The sequence below is a fragment of the Hyaena hyaena genome, unplaced genomic scaffold (assembly GCF_003009895.1).
Source record: "Hyaena hyaena isolate Hyena2069 unplaced genomic scaffold, ASM300989v1 scaffold_175, whole genome shotgun sequence".
Taxonomy (NCBI): domain Eukaryota; kingdom Metazoa; phylum Chordata; class Mammalia; order Carnivora; family Hyaenidae; genus Hyaena; species Hyaena hyaena.
The window spans coordinates 1707741-1729058 of record NW_024080808.1 but is presented as its reverse complement, the minus strand read 5'-3'; the positions used below and the strand labels follow the sequence as shown (position 1 = coordinate 1729058).

Here is a 21318-nt window from a genome sequence, read left to right as displayed (position 1 = left end):
CAGTTTATGTATCTATAGAATATTTTGATTTTGATTTTTACAATTACAAACAGCATTGGTGTTGGTGTGTGAATAGAGTAACCAAACAGAACAAAATAGAGGCCAGACACAAATTGACACACATGTGGATATTTCACACATGATGGAGGTGACCCTTGAAACTTGGTTATCAGATGGTGCAGTAACAATTATTTATCAATGTGAAAAAAATTAGATTACATCTTAAAAATTTTTTTTACATTTATTTATTTTTGAGAGACAGAGGTAGACAGAGCATGAGTGGGGGAGGGGCAGAAAGAGAAGGAGATACAGAATCCAAAGCAGGCTCCAGGCTCTGAGCTGTCAGCACAGAACCCGAGATGGGGTTCCAACCTATGAACCATGAGATCATCACCTGAGCTGAAGTCGGATGCTTAACTGACTAAGCCACCCAGGCGCCCCAAAATAAGATTACATCTTTACCTCACACCATATAGCCAAATCATTTCCAGGTATATTATATGATCAGTTGAGGTGTACTATAGCCAGAAATCTAAAAAACAAAACACTGAATTTCTGGTAGAAAATAAATGAGATTATATTAAAGAATAATTCCAAATCCAAACCTCAAAAGCTTAAACAATAAAAAAATATTAATAACTTAGGCTATAGCTTAATTTAAAACATCTATTCATCAAGAGATACTGTTTTTAAAAAAGCAGAAAGACAAAACCTAGAATAAGGAAAAAATATTAGCAAAACACATAACTAGTAAAGGGTTAGGATCCAAAATACATGAAAAATACTCTAAATTTTATTTAAACCAGCACTTTCTCAATGAATTGACTCTTTTAGAGAAGTGCTTATTAATAGCTCATGAAAAGAACCAGCGTCCATGGGTATAAATTGGGAAAATTTTATATTGTGTCAAAACTCAGAAAAGACTTTAGCTTAGGTCTCTACCCAGCTCTTGATTCTTAGCACTGTGACACTAAAACAATTTACTGCTCTGAGCCTTGATGTTTAACCTCTAACATGAAAATTGGCTCTATTCTTTTAGGACAAAGCTAAATAGTATGGAGATCTGGAAACTGAGTTACTGGACTAAGAATTACAGCCTGAGTGATCTGTAAACACCTTGTAATGACCTCTTAGAAACCCTTTAGCCTCACCAACAGTGGCAAGAGTTACCTTCAGGGGTTAGGTAGAAGAAAATCAATTCTGACAAGTGCTGTCTGAAAGATTTTCTATTCTTATATGAATGTCTTCTCATGGTACATGTTCTATCTCTCATTCCTAATAACCACCACCATAAATAACAAAATACAAAGGACAAACTACTCCTGTGTCTTAACATCTACACGCAGGCTACATACATATGGCCATAACAAAAGCCTCAAGACAAATAAGCTTCATGAGAATTTGAAACACACATAAAGGAAGTAAAAATTATTTTTACCAATATTTGCAACCCCAGAAAGTTGCAATCAACTCAGGAAAACCATTTCAAATGAGAGATGATTCTAATACAGTTTTATTTTTAAAGATTAACTCCTACATCCACTGTGATGCTATTCTTGCCTGGGACTTAACAGAGTTTTTCTTCTGTTTGGAGAGCAAGAAAGAGTTTACAAATGCTGATGTGGGAAACCATTTTTGTACGCAGCATGAGAGCAGAATCTTCCTTTGCATGTTAAATTATTCTTTTTTTTTTTTAAGTGGAAAGTTCTATTTCATAATAGGAAAGTAAAAAAAAGAAGGAAATATAAAGGTACTGCTTATAGTTCAGATATAGAAGACAATTAAAAAATTATAGTAAGAAATAAGCTTAGGAAAAGTAGTTGTCTAGTTTTAGGCCCTAGAAATTGACTTTTCAACTTTAATTTCCAGAAATATCACAGACTAGAAATCTGAGAAAATGGTTTTGTTTTTAAACAAATGCTGAATAGAATATATTAGACATTTTATTACCAAAAAAGTAAGGAAGCTGCAAAGGTTAAATTGAAATAAGAAGCCTCTGAGGTTACTTAGCACTAACTTTTATTCTAAGAATATCTGCTAAAACATGACCTTCCATTTTGATGACTTTTGGGAGATAATTCTCCACAGGTCTCTCTTGTTTCTACATGTCTTATGAGAAAGGCACTAACGGCTCTTTGTTGTAAACTACCTTTTCAGGAATGTTTGTTCCCTGAGCAGCCTTGGAAGACAGACACAATGTCTCCCTCTGGAGCAAAAACCAGGTATGTTTTACTTCCTATTATAAAAGACTTAGGTTGCCTAAGCTCAAGGTTTTTATCCAATAATACAACCCACTGGATGTGTTGATGTCATCTGATGCCTCTTCATGTCACCTTGCAGAAAGTGAGTCTTGGGGAACCAGCACAAAATGTTGATACTCTAGCTACATCTACCGAAAACAAAAGACAAAAAACAAAAAACCTCTCCTTCACCTTTGACTCAGGAGTTTCAACTTGCACCAAAATCCATGAAACTCGATTGCTTGGAGGTAGGGTAAAAGCAAGATTAAAAAAAAATATCTCAGACCCTTCACAGTTCTTGACAATGGCTACATGGGAATGAAACATGGAGCAAAAGCCTTGGAAATGTTGAAGATAGGGAGACTGAGACTCCAAAAGACTACAACCTTCTAGAAATAAGCTCATTGTGTAGAAGGTAACAAGGAAGAAGAAGGCAAGGAAATTTGGTACTGCCTGAAGGGGGCAAATTACCCAGAATAATTCACAACCATAAACTCTTCTCACCTGGGTTCCCAGACCAATTTTATCTACGTATGTAATTCAAAATATCCTTAAATGAGGAATTTAATTTAGAGGTCACACATCAGCAAAAACGCCTATGAAACTAACAGACACTACCAAAAATCAGCATCAATCCAGGCCTTACAAAATCCCAATGTTTCAAAAACACAAAACATGGAAGGAAACAAAGTATCATGAGAAAGAATAAATAGATACAACAGACAGCAAAATCAGACCCACAGATGCTCACAAAATAGCAAATAAGTGTGTTTAATATGTTTAGAGAAATAAAAGAGAGGCATTAAGAAGAGGATGGAATGAAGAAACATTTTTATTTTTTGAAAAAAAGGAAGAATTTTTATTTTAGTTTTTGTGACATGAGTTATGTAACAGAAAAACTGTTATTTGAACCCAGTATAATTTATCTCATTTAAAATTTACTTCTCTAGGAAACAGAAGAACCATGTTTGCCCCTTATCTACTCAGTCTTAGTATTTATTACTATTGTTGCTACTGCTGATCAGTTTAAGCCTAATATCGCTCTACGTATGTCATGTGAATCATCTCTAACCCTAAAAACAACCCTGCAAGATGTTGTCCTAAATCTTGTTTTAAAATATTAAAATGAGGTCTTACTCAAATGGAACGTGCTCAAAATAAACCTTATATGGCAGAACTCGCAGGACCAGAAGAGATGACTCTAGCACTGATGCTCTGAATTTAAAGAAATAATTTTTAAAGTTCTAAGAGAATTTGAAAAGGCACAAATAGAAAAAATTAAAATTAAAAAACCAGAAGTAATGGGTGCCAGAGTGGCTCAGTTGGTTAAACATCTGACTTTGGCTCAGGGCATGATCTCATTCTTCATGAGTTTGACCCCCATGTCGGGCTCTATGCTGACAGCTCAGAGCTTGGAGCCTGCTTTGGATTCTGTGTCTCCCTCTCTCTCTGCCCCTCCTCTTATCGTGCTCTCTCTCTCTTTCTCCCTCTCTCTCAAAAAATAATAAATATTTTAAAAAAGAAAAACAGAAGTAAAAACTGTTCAAAATTGAAACAACATGTTAGACAACACTAGAAACAGCTACTAAATTGGAAGATAAATACAAAGAAATACAAAAATGAGAAGCCAAGAGAAGGAAAACATAAAAGAAAATTTAAGAAAAATGGAAAATAACGTGAGAAAATCTAATGTGTGTCTCGTCTCCAGAAAGATAACAGAGAGAATGGGGGGAGAAACAACTTTCAAAGAAACAATAGCTGAGAATTTCCTAAAACTGTTGAAAATTACTAACTCTTGGATTCAGAAAGGCCAATGAATCACAAGCAAGAGAAGGAAAAGAAATATACTCCTAGACCCATGATAGTGATACTTATTACAAAAGATGAAAAATGTTTTCAAGCGAGCCAGAGAGAAAAGATATATTATCTAAAAATAAATAACAATTAGATTGACAGCTCTCTTCTTGATACCCACAAGGTCACCAAACAGTGGAATGATTTATCCGATGTGCTGGTTAGGAAAACAACACTCTAACCAGAATTCGGTACCCAATAAATGATCTTTTTAGAACAAAGAAAAAATAGCCTTCTCTCATTTTTACAAAAAAAAAAAAAAAAAAAAAAAAAAACCTACAGACTTCACTAAAGAAAATTCTACATTATTTATCTTAGGCAGAAGAGAAGTAATGGAAGATGTGAGATACCATAAAATGTTGAAAAAAAAAGCTATTGTTGCTAAATGGGTAGATCTACGTCAGCCATTCTTAACCAAAAGCAATTTTTCCCTGAGGCGACAGTTGACAATATTCGAAGGCATTTATTTGTCCATGACTACTGGGGGAGAGGTGGTGCTCTAGGTAGCTGTATAGACACCAGGCATGCTGCTACATCTACAGTACACACGAGAGCTCCAACAGAGACGTATAGTCAGCAATATCATATTATCAACTTCAAAGTTGCCAGATGAGATCTTAGTTGCTCTCACTATAAAGAAAAAAATGACAATTATGTAATGTGATGGTGTCATTAGTTAACACTACAGTGATACTCATATTGCACTGTATAGGTGTATTAAATCAACATAGTGTACACCCTAAATTTATACAACATTCTCTGCAAATTATATTTAAATAAAAATAAAATGAGATAAAACTGTCAAAGAAAAAAAAGACAGCTCCTCATAACAATGATTGATCCAGCCCAAAATGTCAATAGGGCCAGAAATATGGATCTGAATGAACGCTGTGTAGAACAGTAATAATAATTTGTCTTCTGGAGGGTTAGATCTAAATAGACGACAGGGGTGCCCGGGTAGCTCAGTCAGTTAGGCATCCGACTCTTGTTCTCGGCTCAGGTCATGATCTCACGGTACATGGGATGGAGCCCCTTTTCAGGCTCTGTGGTGACAGTGTAGACCCTGCTTGGGATTCTCTCTCTCTCTTTCTCTTTCTCTCTCTCTCTCTCTCTCTCTCCTCTCTCTCTCAACATAAATAAGCATTTAAAAATAAAAATAAAATAGACTACAAAAATAGAGGATAAAGAGAGAGGATGGTGATTAAGATGTTCTACAGTCTTTATCATTTGGGAGAAGTGATAAAAACTGAGTAACTGTAGGCTTTAATAATTTAAGTGACTGTATTAAAATATTAAAGGTAACTATTAAATGTGTCTATACACTTCAGGTGTTATATTCTCTAGCCTAGTGGAAGGAGGATATGGAATGAGAATGAATAGAAAAATAAAAAAGAGAAAGCTTGAAAGGCAAAAAGAAACATGGAAAGAAAAAGTGAGGAAAAAAAGGAATATTGCAGAAATAAATACAAATGCATCAATAATCAAAATAACTGTAAATAGAGTAAAACACTTCAGTTTAAGGTAAAATTGTGTCAGTCTAGATAAAGTAAAAATTCTGGATAAATACTGTTATAAAATATACTTACAGGGGCCCCTGGGGGGTTCAGTAGGTTAAGCGTCCCACTTCGGCTCATAGTTCATGAGTTTGAGACCCACATCCAGCTCAGAGTCTGGAGCCTGCTTCAGATTCTCTGTCTCCCTCTCTCTCTGCCCCTCCTCTGCTCACACTCTGTGTGTGTGTCTCTCTCTCACTCAAAAATGAATAAACACTTAAAAAAAATTTTAAGATACTTACAAACAATAGGATCCTGAACAGTTCAGAGCTAAAAGGTGGAAGAAGATACGCAGAATCTTTCTTCCCAGAAACCCAGGTTTCTGTACCTATAATATTAGACAAAATAGACGTGCAGCAAAAAGTATTATTGAAGATAATAAGAAACTACATAATATTACTGCATGATAAACAGTTCAACACAATATGAAGTTAATCCTAAACCCTATTGTATCTACTAAATATAGCCTTTAAGAATATTTTCCAAGCAGGCAAAACTACAAGGAGCTTAAACAAACCCCTCATTAGGGCAGATAAATTTTCATATACCCCTCTTTGTAATAATACATGAAACAGAAATTAAATCAGTAAAGATGTGAAACAAGATTTCATAGAATAATGCACCCAAATTTTGGAGAATGAACTGATTTTCATATACATTTGGAACACTTTTTTAAGAAGTTAACCTCATGCTACCACAAGCCACAACAAATCATTAAAGAATTGGCATCATGAGACCACTTTTATTTCTTACCATGAAAATAATACAAGGAATAATTCCAAAAAGATAGTTAATAAAAATCCATACATTTGGAAATTTTAAAATACTTCTAAATAATTCATGGATCAAAGCATAAAACACAATGGAACTTAGAAAACTAAATGCTAGAAATTATGGGACAAGGTAAAGTGATACCTACAAGAAAATGTATTGCCTTAAATGATATATAAAGAAAAAAAAAAGACTAAAAGAAGCTTTAAAAAAGAAAGCCAAAATAAACCCTAAGAAAATAAAAAAAGAAATATAAAGACAAGAGCATGAATTAATGAAATAGAAAACAAATACCTGAAAGAATTAACAAAGCTGAAAGAAGCTGGTCTTTTAAGAAAACTCATGAAGCTGACATAACTCTGGCAACATCGACCAGGAAAAACAAAGTAAAGTCTAAATGAACAATATTTAGAATGAAAATATGGACATAACTATAAATACTTCCAGAAAATTATAACAAGAAAAAATAAAAACCTTATACCAAAAAAAAAGAAAAAGAAAAGAAAACTTCAATGAAATGTATAAGTTACTAAGGAAATGCAGACCACCAAAACCAACTCATAAAGAAAGAAAAATTGACAATACTATACAAATTGAAGGAATTGAATTAATAGACAAATATCTTTCCCAAATGAAAACATTAGGCTTAGGTAACTTTATAGGAAATCTCCTTCCAATGCCCAAAGGACTGACCATCATAAACATAGGCAAATTCTTTTAACAATAGCAAAAGAGGAAACACTCCCCAACTCATTATATGAAGCTAATATACCTGTGACATCAGATTAGAAAAGGAAAGTATATAAAAAGGAATATCACAGGCTAATCTTAGTAATAAACAAAAATATAAAAATTCTTAGCAAAATATTAGAACAAATGTTACAATGTATTCAACACATAATATTTCATAACCAAGTAGGATTTATTCCAGACATGAAAAGCTGGTTTTTAGTAGAAAGTTGGTTTTCATAGAAAATCTATTCATATAATTTACCACATTAATAGCTTAGAAGAGAAGAAACATACGATCAACTCAATAGATGCAAAAAATTATTTGATTAAATTCAGCATAGTTTTTTTTCATGATTCAAAAAAAACAAGAATAGAATAAAATGCTCTTAAACTGATAAAGGATAGCTACAAAAATAATACTACAAATTACATACTTAATGGTGAATATTAAAACCTTCAAAACAGGGGCGCCTGGGTGGCTTAGTCGGTTAAGCGTCCCACTTTCGCTTAGGTCATGATCTCGAGGTTTGTGGGTTCGAGCCCCGCGTCGGGCTCTGTGCTGACTGCCAGCTCAGAGCCTGGAGCCTATTTCAGAGTCTGTGTCTCCCTCTCTCTCTGACCCTCCCCTGCTCACACTGTCTCTCTCTCTCTCTCTCCTAGAAATAAATAAAAATATTAAAAAAAAAACACCTTCAAAACAATTATAAATATACCTACTCTTACATTTTCAATTCAACAATACACTCATAAAACCTAGACATTGCAATATGGACAAGAAAAAAGAAAGAAATAAATAGTATTTAGAAAGGAAAAAGGTGGTATTTTTAATAGATGATGAGTATCTACTTGGAAAATCCAAAATATCTTCCATATAAATTATGAAAATTAATGAAAATTTAGTGTCTTTTCTGGATATCAAATCAAAATTAACTGCATTTCTAGACACCAGTCACAAACTGAAAAAAAAAATAAGTACTTTTCTAAAATGTTGTTTGCTACAGCAATAAAAATGATAAATTTTGCCTGGGAAAAATACCTGGGAATAAATCTATCAAAATATATTCCAAGGCCTTTATAGAACAAATCATAAAATGCTTTAAAAATACATTAGAGTAGGCCTACATAAATTAAAAGAGATACCACACTTATGATATGAGATAGGAATTTCTACCCTCTTTTCTTCTTGCATGGGAGCACACCTCAACATCTCAGTCATAGTCATGTGAGGAAGAAACCACAGATGGAATGGAACAGTAATTTCTGCTCTTTGGGGAGAAGAGTATTCTACAAGTTCCCATTTCATAGGCAAGAAACTCAGTAAGCAAAAAATTTTCCCCTCCTGAGAAAATTCTGATTGGCCCACTTAGAACTTCATTTTTTTTTTCTCTCCACTGTCGTTGATGACCTAAATGTATCTGGCTACTCAAAGTGTGGATCATAAACCAGCAGCAGCAGCAGCAGCAGCAGCAGCACCTGAAAGCTTATTAGAAATGCCGAATCCTCGACCTACCCCAGAATTCTAGACCTGGTGAATCAGTCTGTATTTTTTAATTGTTATTTTTTAAATATTTTTTAATGTTTATTATTTACTTTTAAGAGGAAAAGAGACAGCAAGGGAAGCATAGAAAGAGAGGGAGATACAGAATCCAAAGCTGGCTCCAGGCTCTGAGTTGTCAGCCCAGAGCCAAATGCAGGCTCGAACCCACAAACTGTGAGATCGCTACCTAAGCCAAATCACATGCTCAAAGGACTGAGCCATGCAGTTGCTGCCAAAGTCTGCATTTTAATGAGATCCTCAGGTAAGTTCTATGCATACTAAAGAGCGAAAGGCATTCTCTAAGAGACCTTCAGACCAGATCAATCCATTTGGCATTATCACACTCTGCCAACCCTTCCCAATCGTGAGTAGCCTCTACACATGCACTGTCTGGTACAGAAGCCACTAGCCACTTGTGGCTATTAAGTATTTGAGATCTGCTCTCAGTTTAAAACACACAATGGATTTCAAAGACTTAATACACAAAAGTAAAGGTAAAATCCCTTATTTTTCATAGTAATTACATGTTGAAATGATAATATTTAGAGATACTAGGTTAAATAAAATATCTTATTAAAATTAATATCACCTGTTTCTCCTTACTTTTTTATTGTGGCTACCAGAAATTTTTTAACTACACATATGGTTTGCATTCATGGCTCACATTATATACTTTTTTACCACCCAGCACTGCTCTAGACCCTGTTCTCTGCCCACCCACTTGAAATTGTATGACCCAAACAGCTATCCCCATGCTAATTAGCTTCCTGGTTCAATGCCATGATATTCATTCTTTGATATAACTAATAACCCTCTGGTTTGACAAGCCATTGGATCCTGACCATCTTCCTCAAGTTGCTAATGCTCTGGTGAAATGTAAACTTTTTCTAAGGAGTTTAGGTTTTATTGTGGTTTGGATTAAATAGAAGAAATTCAGTCTATGCCTTCACCATTCTCTATGACCATGCCACATCTCTGTATCTCTTCTTCCAACCCCTTTATCTAAAAAGTAAGAGATTTGAACTAGATAATCTTTAAAATCCTGGAAATCCCTCATACAAACAATAATCTTTTACCCTCCATTATTTATTATGCACTTTTACTGTCATTGCAATTAAATGGTAGACTCTTCGAAGAGAGACATTTTATCTTATTTTTATTTGTGGTTTTTTTTCAGCTTTATTCAAGTATAATCAACAAAGTTATAAGATAATTTACAGTGTTCAGTGTGATGATCTGCTATAAGCATACATTATGAAAAGATTTCTCCCCTTCATTAAATGAAGTAACACATTCATCACCTCACATATTAACTTTTTTTGTAAGAGCATTTACGTTCTGCTTTCTTAGCAAATTTCAATTATACAATAGTGTTATCAACTCTAGTCACCATGTTATACTTCAGGCATTTTATTTTATAGTTCTGTCTCTAACTCCTGATGCAATCACTAAACTTTTGGGTATCTCAACAATGATCTCTTATAAGGAATCTGATACCAAAGGACAAACCATTTATTTGAGCAGATCCAAGCGTTAGAAAAAATTTGCGATCCTACAAAGAAATTGAAGTAGAGACATAATCCACAAGCAGTTGCATTTTGAGATAAATCCTGCCTGCATTTGTATGCTGCACATTTGTTTTTAAAAGTTTGGCAACTGACTGTAAGCTGAGGAATTTTGGTTAAACATTTCTTTATGCAAAACAAAGAATGTCGAGCAGTTAAATATTTTACCTCTGAGGCTAAAACTGGGTTATTTTTTTTTCCTCCCTTCTGAACTTTTAAAGTGGAAAATCAAGTGTAAATATTCAAAAGATTTCCAGTCATGAAAATCTCATCATCTACAAATGCATAGTGGTAACCAACCCTTTTGAATGGTTAATTAATTCATCAAAGATGTATTACGCATTTTCTCTTACAGCTGAATGAATCAGCAGTCTTTGCCGAGCATCTATGAAATGCAGGGAGATCTCTGGTAAGAAGACAGAGAAAATGGAAGACTAGTTAGTACCTTCTAAGCATCTTACAACATGCTTGAGGAAAAGTGAACATTTAAGTTGAAAAGGACCAAATGTAAATGGACACAGTACAAAAGTAATCAAACAGCAAACATGTTTTGAGCTCCTGTTATATGCATAGGGCACAGCAGATACTCATATGAACAAGGATAATCCATACACTCCCAACCTAAATTCAAGTGCTCATGGATCAGATTAGCTTGGGTGCTCGAAGGGTTAAGGAGTTGTTTTTAAATGCGGGAAGCCAGGAGAGGGCATCCGTGTGCCTGACAGCAGGACACGTGCCTTAACCTTCAGGTGGCTGTGCAGTTCCCTCCTTTCACCAGAGAAGGTGGGTGAGGTAAGCCACCACAGGAGAGGAATACGGTCATCTCTAAGTTCACCCGTAGATATGGTTTGCGGACCACCTGCAGGAGAATCACCTTGAAATGGTGTTATAAGTGAATATCTCTCCGATCTGCTCCGGAGCCATCACATCAGAACCTTTGAGGATGAGCTTCAGAAATCTGCACTTTGAATAAACCGCAGGTAATCCTTCTCCCCGCTGAAATTTCGGAACCGCTCAGTAGATGAGAACAAGGGTGTCGGATTGGCCTGTCTCCACAGCTTTGTGATAGGTTGCCCCTTCTGCTGCCCAGCCTTTCTAAGCCTCATGTCCCTATTTGTCAAATGAAAACAATAAATACTACCCACCTATAGTCTTGTAAGGATCACATGATTCACCATCTAAGATGCTTAGGCAAACAGTGAGCATGCAATAAATGCAATAGAAATTATAATAAGCTTATGAAGAATGCACCAACTATAGTCAATGATAATATATTAAACATTTAAAAATTTGTTAAGAAGGTAAATCTGATGTCAAGTGTTCTTTCCACAAGAAAAGATTCCAAGAAAAGGAAAAAAAACCTCACCAGAGGTGAACAGGTGGAGCAGACGCAATGAGGGTATGAGACAGGAAAATTCTAAAAGGGCAAGGCCAGAGATCTGAGCAGGAGGTTGGTTCCCTGAGGACATGTTTCCAATGATAACCTCCACTTACGAACCACTGCCTACATGCCAGGCTACTTTCACATTGACTCAAAAGCTCCTTAGGATCACCTTAGGAAGTAGAAATGTAGCAGGGCTTTAGCTGAAGGTCAGGGAGGTTGTGCCCAGTGCAAAGTCACACAGCTGGTAAATCACATGACACGCATGAGGCAACAAATTGTGTCACAAACAGCCTGAATCTAACCTGAGAGGCACCCAGCATGACCTATGTAGGACAGAGATGAGCCAGGTCAGTATCAGGCATGCCCTGGAGTGGAGCCAAGTTCTGAGACCGAAGGGTACACACAGGTGTCAGGCTCAGGAATGTGGCGTAGGCAAGAGAGTCTTAGCACCTCTTCTGCCAAGAAACTTCCTTATTGCCCCACGTTGTTATTAGTAACCATAAAGTTAGAGAAACAGCAGATGTTTATTTCCTGCCACATTTTTTAAAATGTGGAAATCTAAACCATTATTCAATCACCCTGCAGTCAAGATTTGTTATCAGTATTCAGTGAATTTTAAGTCTTGTCTTCTACAGCATTCTTGATAGTGGTAGGTAGGGTTAAAAAATCTGAGTGCTGAAACCAGAGCTCTAAAAGGATCACAGTCAGGGCGCTTGGGTAGCTCTGTCGGTTATGTGTCTGACTTCCACTCAGGTCATGATCTCACAGTTTGTGAGTTCGAGCCCCGCATCAGGTTCTGTGCTGGCAGCTCAGAGCCTGGAGCCTGTTTCAGATTCTGTGTCTCCCTCTCTCTCTGCCCCTCCCCCACTCCTGCTCTGTCTCTCTCGGTCTCAAAAATGAATAAACTATAAAAAAATTTTTGAAAAAAATAATAAAAGGATCACAGTCTGCCTGGGAAGGCCACCATAACGGATACTTATTGTGTTTGTCTGGCCAGCATCCATTCCCCTCCCCCTTCTGAACTAGCACCCTGATTTTCATTTGGGTACCACTCCTCCCCATTTAAGTCCTTATGGCTCTGACTGAGTTGATCCCCACTCCCTGATTCCAGTAATGGACACATGACCCAGGCTTGCCCGATTAGCATATTCCATACCTCTGGTGACAGTTATTGGCTCAGGGATGGCAAGTGATCTAAATTAGTCCAATCAAAAGTTAATCTCAGACTTTGAATTAGAATATCAGGAAAGAAAAGCTCTCCTACTGAGATTGGACTTGCCAGGAATTAGCTACACTTTATGGAGTACATTGGCTGCTTTATTTGCACTTCTGGATCCTGCCATGTGAAAATGTTCACTTCTAGCCTTTTCAGGTATGCAAGCCAATGATTCTTTTTTTTTTTCTTTTTTATGGCCTGAACCTATTTAAGCTGGGATTTTCATTTTATCACTTAGGGGAAAATGCTAACTAATTGAAAGCCACATGTAACTCAAAGGCCATTGCTCTTGTCACCAACTCATACTTAACGTGAACTGATTTTGTGAGCAGAGCACATGGATAGTAAGAGAATTGGGATGAGAGAAGAAAATTGGTCCTTAATCATTGAGCAGAGCCAATGACACTAGGGGAACACCTGAAAAAAATAATAACTTTGTTAAAAAGTGAAGCTGGAAATAATAAAGGTGAGACTTATGAGGAGAAAAGCAGACTGGATCATGCACCCCTGCTTTCTGAAAAAAAAAAAAAGGCAAAAATTTAAATATGAAAATAGACACTTAGCAATCTACAAAGGTGTAGGCGAGAGAGAGGTGGGAGAGGCTGCACTTTTAGCAAAGGTAAGGAGACTAGAATAGAAACAGAAAATGACAAAGCATTTCAATGTGGGGCATATTGGGGACAATTTTCAGCCGAAAGAGGCATTAAAGTCTAGAATTTTGACTCAAAATTTACCTTGAGCAGTTGATTTGGTCCATTGTTTAGGGGGCAAACTTAGAAAATCTATCTGAAATTATCATTACTAGCAAACATCCCATTCTCACATACATTATAGGAGAGTTGGAAAAACAGCCAGCACGTAATTCATAACGCTTGCATTCATTCATAATCAAGACTCTCAGCTGACTGACAAAAGTGAAAACAATTTAAGTATGTAATTCCATTTTCATACAAAAAAACTGAACCCCCTAAGTAATCTCAGGCAAAGAAATAGTCTCTGTTCACATAGGTGGATTTTATAATCCAATCTGTGTCAATAGTATCTGCTTTTAATTAATTTAATTAATAGATTATATAATTCCACACATCTCTGCAGATGCCACATGATCAAATAAAAATAGATTAAGAATGGGAAGAGAAGAGAAGAAAGCCACTTATTTGGTTAATCCTTTCCAATTTTGGTGGTAAAATTTCATTATAACTCCTTCAAATCCTTAAACTTGAGGTATATTTGCTTTATAAACTTCGGAGTCACTCGAAGATGCAGCCAGAGTTCATGTATAATCAATCTACCTATGTGACTGTATTAACTACTGCAGCACTATTTTATACAAGTTCAGAATTGAGCATCAGTGTGGGGATTCCTAATGCCATATATAGGAAAAGACTACATGTATTTTCCTCTGTGTTTTCCAGTGAATTTTGCCTGTGCCTCTTAGAGCCCTATACATGTTACCTTATGGTCAGTTCTTTCTATGAACCATGGTTCCTTGGACCACAAACTTCCAGAAGCAGAATCACCTTTTGCTCACTATCTAGTTTCCAGTACAAAGTTAAACCAAAAGGAACCTTGGCAAACTAATGTCTTCCTTTTAATCTGTAATAAAGTTTGGTATCTTTTGCCAATGAGTTAAGCAAGAATTGTAAAACTATTCTGCCATGATATTTTGATACACTAACCTCTGAAATATACCTGTGAGCCATTTTTAAATGCAATATTTGAATCCAGGAGAAGATGAGAGGAGGATTCTCTTCAAAATTTGAATAAAACCAGATTTACAGAAAGAAGTCTTGATATCATTTATATATGAATGTGTTCAGAAATTGCAGTGTATCAACTTTTGAAATAATATGTATGCTCTACTTTATATATGCTTTTTAAAAATGGTGAATAGTAATAGTATTTTAATGTAATATATTGTTATCATTATTATTATAGTAATTAGTACTATATAAATACTAGGTTTTTTTTAATTTAAAACATGTTTTACGGGGGGACACCTGGGTGGCTCAGTCGGTTAAGCATCCGACTTCAGCTCAGGTCATGATCACATGGTTTGTGGGTTCAAGCCCTGCATCGGGCTCTGTGCTGATGGCTAGCTCAGAGCCTGGAGCCTGCTTCAGATTCTGTATCTGCCTCTCTCTCTGACCCTCCCCTGCTCACACTGTTTCTCTCTCTCTCTCAGAAAGAAATAAAACATTAAAAAAAAAACATGTTTTACAGGTGCCTGGTGACTCAGTCAACTGAGCATCCGACTCTTGATTTCGGCTCAGGTCGTGATCCCAGAGTCATGGGATCGAGCCCCATGTCAGGGTGTGCACTGAGCATGGATCCTGCTTGGGATTCTCTCTCTCTCTCGCTCTCTCTCTCTCTCTCTGCCACTATCTCTCTCTCTCTCTCTCTCTCTCCCTTTCTCTCTCTTACTTTCTCCCTCTGCCCTTCTCCCCTGTGTGTTCTCTATCTCTTTCTAAAATAAAAATTTTAATTAAAACTTTTTTAAATTTTAAGATGTTTTTAAATAAAGGAGTAAAATGTTGTTGTGATTTCAATACATCTAGTCCCAAAGAAATCCATGGAAGACCACGAGGCCATAAAACCAACTACAGCATAAAAAACAACTACAGAAGTTTATCCAGTTGAGAACATAACCAGCAAGGAGCAGCATCACCCTTAAATCTGCTGATGCAAATCAGATCAATAAATGTGTTGAAAAGCCATCGACTGCAGCCTACATGACTAGCAAATCTGTATCTTCAATCCCGAGCCCAACCCTATGTTTTAGGCTTTGTATCCAACCAGTCAGAGGCATTCCACTGGAAGTTCCCTGACACACTGACTTCACCACGTTTCCGCAGAGCAGCAGTCTCAGGAGCCAGACAGCCTGAGTTTGAGTCAGCAAGCAGCTCAGCCTCAGCTTTACCCTCTGAACAGTGTGATTAATAAAAAGCTCTACCTCACAGAACCGATAGGAGGGTTAACAAGTGTCTGGCACATAGGACATGCTGTATAAGTGTTCAGTAAACTATAAAATCCTATGTGAAACCTTGGGCAACTCATTCCTACCCATCTCCCAGTGGTTCACCACTGGCCTCCTGATTTCTTTTATTTTCTCCCAAAGATCTCTGCCAAGACCTTTCTTGCTTCAGAGCCTTCGCCACCTTCTTACTTTTCTGCCATTTCCTTCTGGTTTCATCCCCAAAGGCCACCAGAGACTTCCTAAAGTGATAACATTTTGTACAACATTCATGTTTTTTTCCCACAATGGCTTCCATCTTGATAGAGTTTAAGAGGACAACAGGAGCTGTCAACAAGGCAGGTATTGCCCTTGAATATCATTAGTACAATGCCATACAAATTCAGGAGTCGTAGAGTTCATATTGTCCTAGACCCAAGTTCTGGCTTCTCCATTCATTGGCCAAGATACCCTGTATCAGTCTCTTAATTCCCCATATAGCACTGTTCTCTTGAAAAATTAGGATAAAGTTTATACCTATCTTCCAAAATTGTTAAAAGGAGGGGCACCTGGGTGGCTTAGTCGGTTAAGCATCCGACTTTCGCTTAGGTCATGATCTCGCGGTTCGTGGGTTCAAGCCCCGTGTCGGGCTCTGTGCTGACTGCCAGCTCAGAGCCTGGAGCCTATTTCAGAGTCTGTATCTCCCTCTCTCTCTGACCCTCCCCTGCTCACGCTCTCTCTCTCTCTCTCCTAGAAATAAAAAAAAAAAAATACAAAATTGTTAAAAGGATTTCATGAAGTGATGAATACAGAAGGGCCCTATCTCCCCAAAAGGGTTTACAACACGGTTAGGGTTAGGGTTGTTTTTAGTTGTTATTATTCTATCCACAGTATAAGGATTGAATTTAAGTGTATCATCTTACAGCTAAGCATAAGTCTTCATCTTTTGTTTATTTTTTTAAAGATTTGTTTTAGTTTATTTATTTTGAGAGAGAGAGAGAGGGCAGCAGGGAGGGGCAGAGAGATGGAGAGAGAAAGAGAATCCCAAGCGTGTTCCATGCTGTCAGCACAGAGCACAATGTGGGACTCAATCTTACACACCATAAGATCACGACTTGAGCCAAAACCCAGAGTCAGACACCTAACTGACTGAGCCACCCAGGTGACCCAAGTCTTTATCTTGATAAATGCATTTCATTGCAGTTTGTGGCAGCTGATTAGTTAGTTGCAGTCCTATGTGAAGCAATGAAAAATTTACCCAAGTGTGAAGATAGTTCCTAAGCGCTCTGTTGTCATAGACCTGGACTCTGTCACTCTAGACAGCTTAATAAAGATAGTCACTTCATAATACAATTGGAATGTGTTAGGTTTTTTTTTTTTTTTTTACAACAGTTTCCCTATACCTGACAGACCAAAAAAAAGAAAAAAAAAACAAAAAGAAAAACAGTATTTCATGAAAAAAGAAAAAAAGAAGGGGGGGGGAACTAATATTTGAAGGCTTATTATGTGCCAGACACGAAGGAAAAGAATCAAGTTCAGCACAGCTGTTAAGGCCCAAGGCCCAAGGTCAGCAGTGTGGCAGAACCCAACCAACATCAAGGCAAAGTTGCAGAAACTGTAGCCTATTTTAAAAGTTTTACATTTAACAAATCAATACCTTTAATAGGAAAGAAAAAATCCAATGCACTATAATTGTACTAACCATACATAATTATTTAAAAAAAATTTTTAGATGTATTTATTTTTGAGAGACAGAGCACAAGTTGGGGAGGGGCAGAGAGAGAAGGAGACACAGAATCCGAAGCAGGCTCCAGGCTCTGAGCTGTCAGCATAGAGCCTGACATGGGACTGGAACTCGCAAACTGTGAGATCATGACCTGAGTCGAAGTCGGACGCTTAACCGCCCCTAACCATACATAATTATTTTTTAAAACAGCAGTTCAAAGTACACCCCAGAGCATGTGGCCTGATAATAAGTCACACATATAAAGGTGTGCAACGACTAACTTCTACTTTCAGTTCCATGTCTCCTGGTAACTGAGGTAGAACCTCACTTGGAGATAACAGTCAAGATCTGATCTGTGAGCCAGCAGTGCACCAGCCTCTACCCCGGGATGGGCCTCGTTCAAAGCAGGGCCTTTTGATCTAACACTTTGATGCAGCCATTTGATGTCAAACCACCTTGTCAACATGTGAAATCACCATCTTTTCAAAAATATAAAAGAGATACTGCCTACCAGAACTGGATTCAGGTCTGCTAAGTCATATCTAAAGGAAAAAGAGGAAATTTGATGTGAAATAAGTATTTATTTAAAATGAGGAAGAAATAGGGGCGCCTGGGTGGCTTAGTCGGTTAAGCGTCCGACTTTCGCTTAGGTCATGATCTCGCGGTTCGTGGGTTCGAGCCCCGCGTCGGGCTCTGTGCTGACTGCCAGCTCAGAGCCTGGAGCCTATTTCAGAGTCTGTATCTCCCTCTCTCTCTGACCCTCCCCTGCTCACGCTGTCTCTCTCTCTCTCTCTCTCTCTCTCTCTCTCCTAGAAATAAATAAAAATATAAAAAAAAATAAATAAATAAAATAAAATGAGGAAGAAACCACAAAAAATTACAAATTTTAATGAGCTGCAAAAAGCCCAGACAATTAATTTTTATTAACTCCCCGGCAGACCTTTGAAGAACATTTTCCTATATTTTTTGACTACATACTTCTTAACCATTCTTACATATGTCAATGATTTTGTGATATCAGTTCTTAGAGAGAAGGGAAGAGAATTCTATTTGCCTTCTAGGATCATTGATGAAAATTTATTTTTAATTATTAATAGTTTAAAGAAGCTGTTGATAGTTACTGATAGTTTAGCATCACAATTTGCTACTGGCAGATCCACTACATTCTTTGGATTTTTGTCAAATTTTGGAAGACTTCTGTCAGGTGTCTTTCATATATGACCTGTAGGAGTTTCTTGTGCAGTGACCAATCTTCAGCACTTTTTGATTTTTTTGGTTTGTTTGCTTTTTATTTTTTTATTTTTTAAATTTTATTTAAATCCTAGAATTCAGTGATTCATCACTTACATATAACACATCCCAACAAGTGCCCTCCTTAATGCCCATGAACCATTTAGTCCATTCCCCCCACCCAGGCAACCCTGTTTGTTCTCTTTATTTAAGAGTCTCTTATGGTTTGCTCCCTGTCTGTTTTTTTTTAAATGTTTATTTATTTTTGAGAAAGAGAGAGAGAGAGCGCGCGAGCAGAGGAAGGCAGAGAGAGACACACACAAAATGTGAAGCAGCCTCCAGGCTCTGAAATGCCAGCTCAGGGCCCAACACGGGTCTGGAATTCACAAACCCATGAGATCATGACCTGAGCCAAAGTTGTACACTTAACCGACTGAGCCACCCAGGCACCCTCTCTCTGCTTTTATCTTATTTTTTTCTTCCTTTCCCCAGAATACTCTTTGAACTAACAGAATTTAATAGCTAGTCGATGAACTTGTGATAATTATACATTGTAAGCTTTATGTTATCATTGCCAATATTTCATTTTAAATCAGTTAGAAATGTGAATATTTTTCCAAAATATCCATGTATTCAGTGATACGTTGTGATGCATAAAACACACAGTGCCATAAAGATAAAAAGTACTACAAAGTCTGTAGCACTGCTATGTATGTGTGTCTTACAAACACAGTATTTCTGAGAGATTCCCTTTTGAAAGATTTCCAAAATGTTTCTGAATGTATCCACTACATTATCAAGTATATTCCTGGCAGCAAAGAACTTTGGTTTTAATGAGACCTTGAGGGGAATTGAAAGATTCCGTTACCATTTTATCTGCCTGATTAGAAGAATCTTTCACTGATGGACATCCGGCACCATAGAATTCAAACCATATTTCTCCTCTAGCACCCACATACTTTCAGTGGTAGGAGCTATAGCCACCCCATGTCACCATGCAAGCTCTGGCCTTCCACTTCCAGGTCATAATGTTGGTGAGTGATGGCAATGGATGGCAGGGGTGAGCCTAGGAGTAATTTCTATACCAAAACAGAGAGCTAAATAGTTCTATGTGAATATGCCTGCAAACAATGTAAATATACCCCTCTGGCCTAAATGTAAATGAATTCCAACTCAACTTTTCTGTAGCCTGTTCTCTGAAAGGCCTGTGGCAACCCCAGTGCCACTCAGCAGAAGGGTAGGTGTGACAGGAAGAGGTGGGCCTAGAAAGAGAAAGAAGCCTTCATTAACAGAAGTTAAAGTATTTTCCTTTTATACGTTTTATAAAAGGAAATGGCTGTGTCTACATATTACTAGAGCCCAGTCAGGGCTTTTGAAGGGACCCAAGCAAATGAGAGTCCTTGACATTATGCTTCAACATCCTGCAATGGAGCTTTCTTGATCCCTGACTTTTACTCCATCCCTCACCTCAAACTTGATCAGGTATTTCTGTATTATTTGTATACAGAATATGCTATTCTGTATGAATGAGCTTCAATGTTAACGTCAGAAAAACAGCACAGATTTTTAAAGTCTGTTGGAGTTGATCAAGTTAGGCTCCAAAGCTACTGTTTTTCCTAACCTCCTTTTTGAAGGAGCTTAATACTGAGTAAAATGCCTATATGGAATGGACTGCTGAGAGAACTATTAGAAATTTAACTGAGTGAGTGGACGCCTGGGTGGCTCAGTCGGTTAAACATCCGACTTAGGCTCAGGACATAATCTCATGGTTCATGAATTCAAGCCCCGTGTCAAGCTCTGTGCTGACAGCTCAGAGCCTGGAGCCAGCTTCGGATTCTGTGTCTCCCTCTCTCTCTCTGCCCCTCCCTTGCTTGCACTATGTTGCTCTTTCAAAAATAAATAAACACTAAAAAAAATTTAACAGTGTTTTCTGTGAACTCGGATGAGTATGAGATCCTATTATGCTACAAGTATTCTCTTTTGATCCCCACTTCCGCCTTGCCCAGGAGATGATATGTACCAAATCAAATAGGGTTATAGAATCAAGAAGTCATCCTAAAGGTGTTCATTCTATAGATTTTCAAATGAAAAGATGGAATGCGTACCTCAGTTAAGTGAGCACATCTATTTATTGATTAAAAGCAAATGCTAATGACAACTGTCATTTCAGAGATAAATCCACGATACTGAGATACAGATGATGCATGTGAATTCTCAGAAAATAAGCAGCCTCCTAACTTAGAAGGAGGGGAGCCCCTTTCTGAGTTTGGCAAATGTAGTAAGACTCTATCTCCTCTTTCCACATAGTTTGCCACCCTTTTGGGACCATGTTTCCCTACCATCCTTCTCCTAACCTTGACATTAACCCATCCTTTGTTTCATCTCATCCCTAATCCTTATCCCAGGAAGTACAGGTTGGAGATGAAGTGAAGTTCAAAGATGGGGTAACTTTGATTCACATATTACTCATAATTGAAATAGATACATTTTAAGGTTTACTTTTTAGATTATGTCAAAACATTTCCACCTCAATATCACTGAATCAAATGGCTGACTA

The 21318-nt window shown here is 37.2% G+C and overlaps 1 long non-coding RNA gene across 1 annotated transcript; it reads right to left on the bottom strand.

Moving 5' to 3' along the window:
- Positions 1 to 4315: 4315 nt before the first annotated feature.
- Positions 4316 to 11751, bottom strand: LOC120237255. The gene is made up of 3 exons (XR_005529904.1): positions 11619 to 11751; positions 5890 to 5975; positions 4316 to 4724 (listed from the first exon to the last, which is right to left on the bottom strand). It is a non-coding gene; the product is annotated as an uncharacterized LOC120237255 (long non-coding RNA).
- Between the last annotated feature and the right edge of the window lie 9567 nt (positions 11752 to 21318).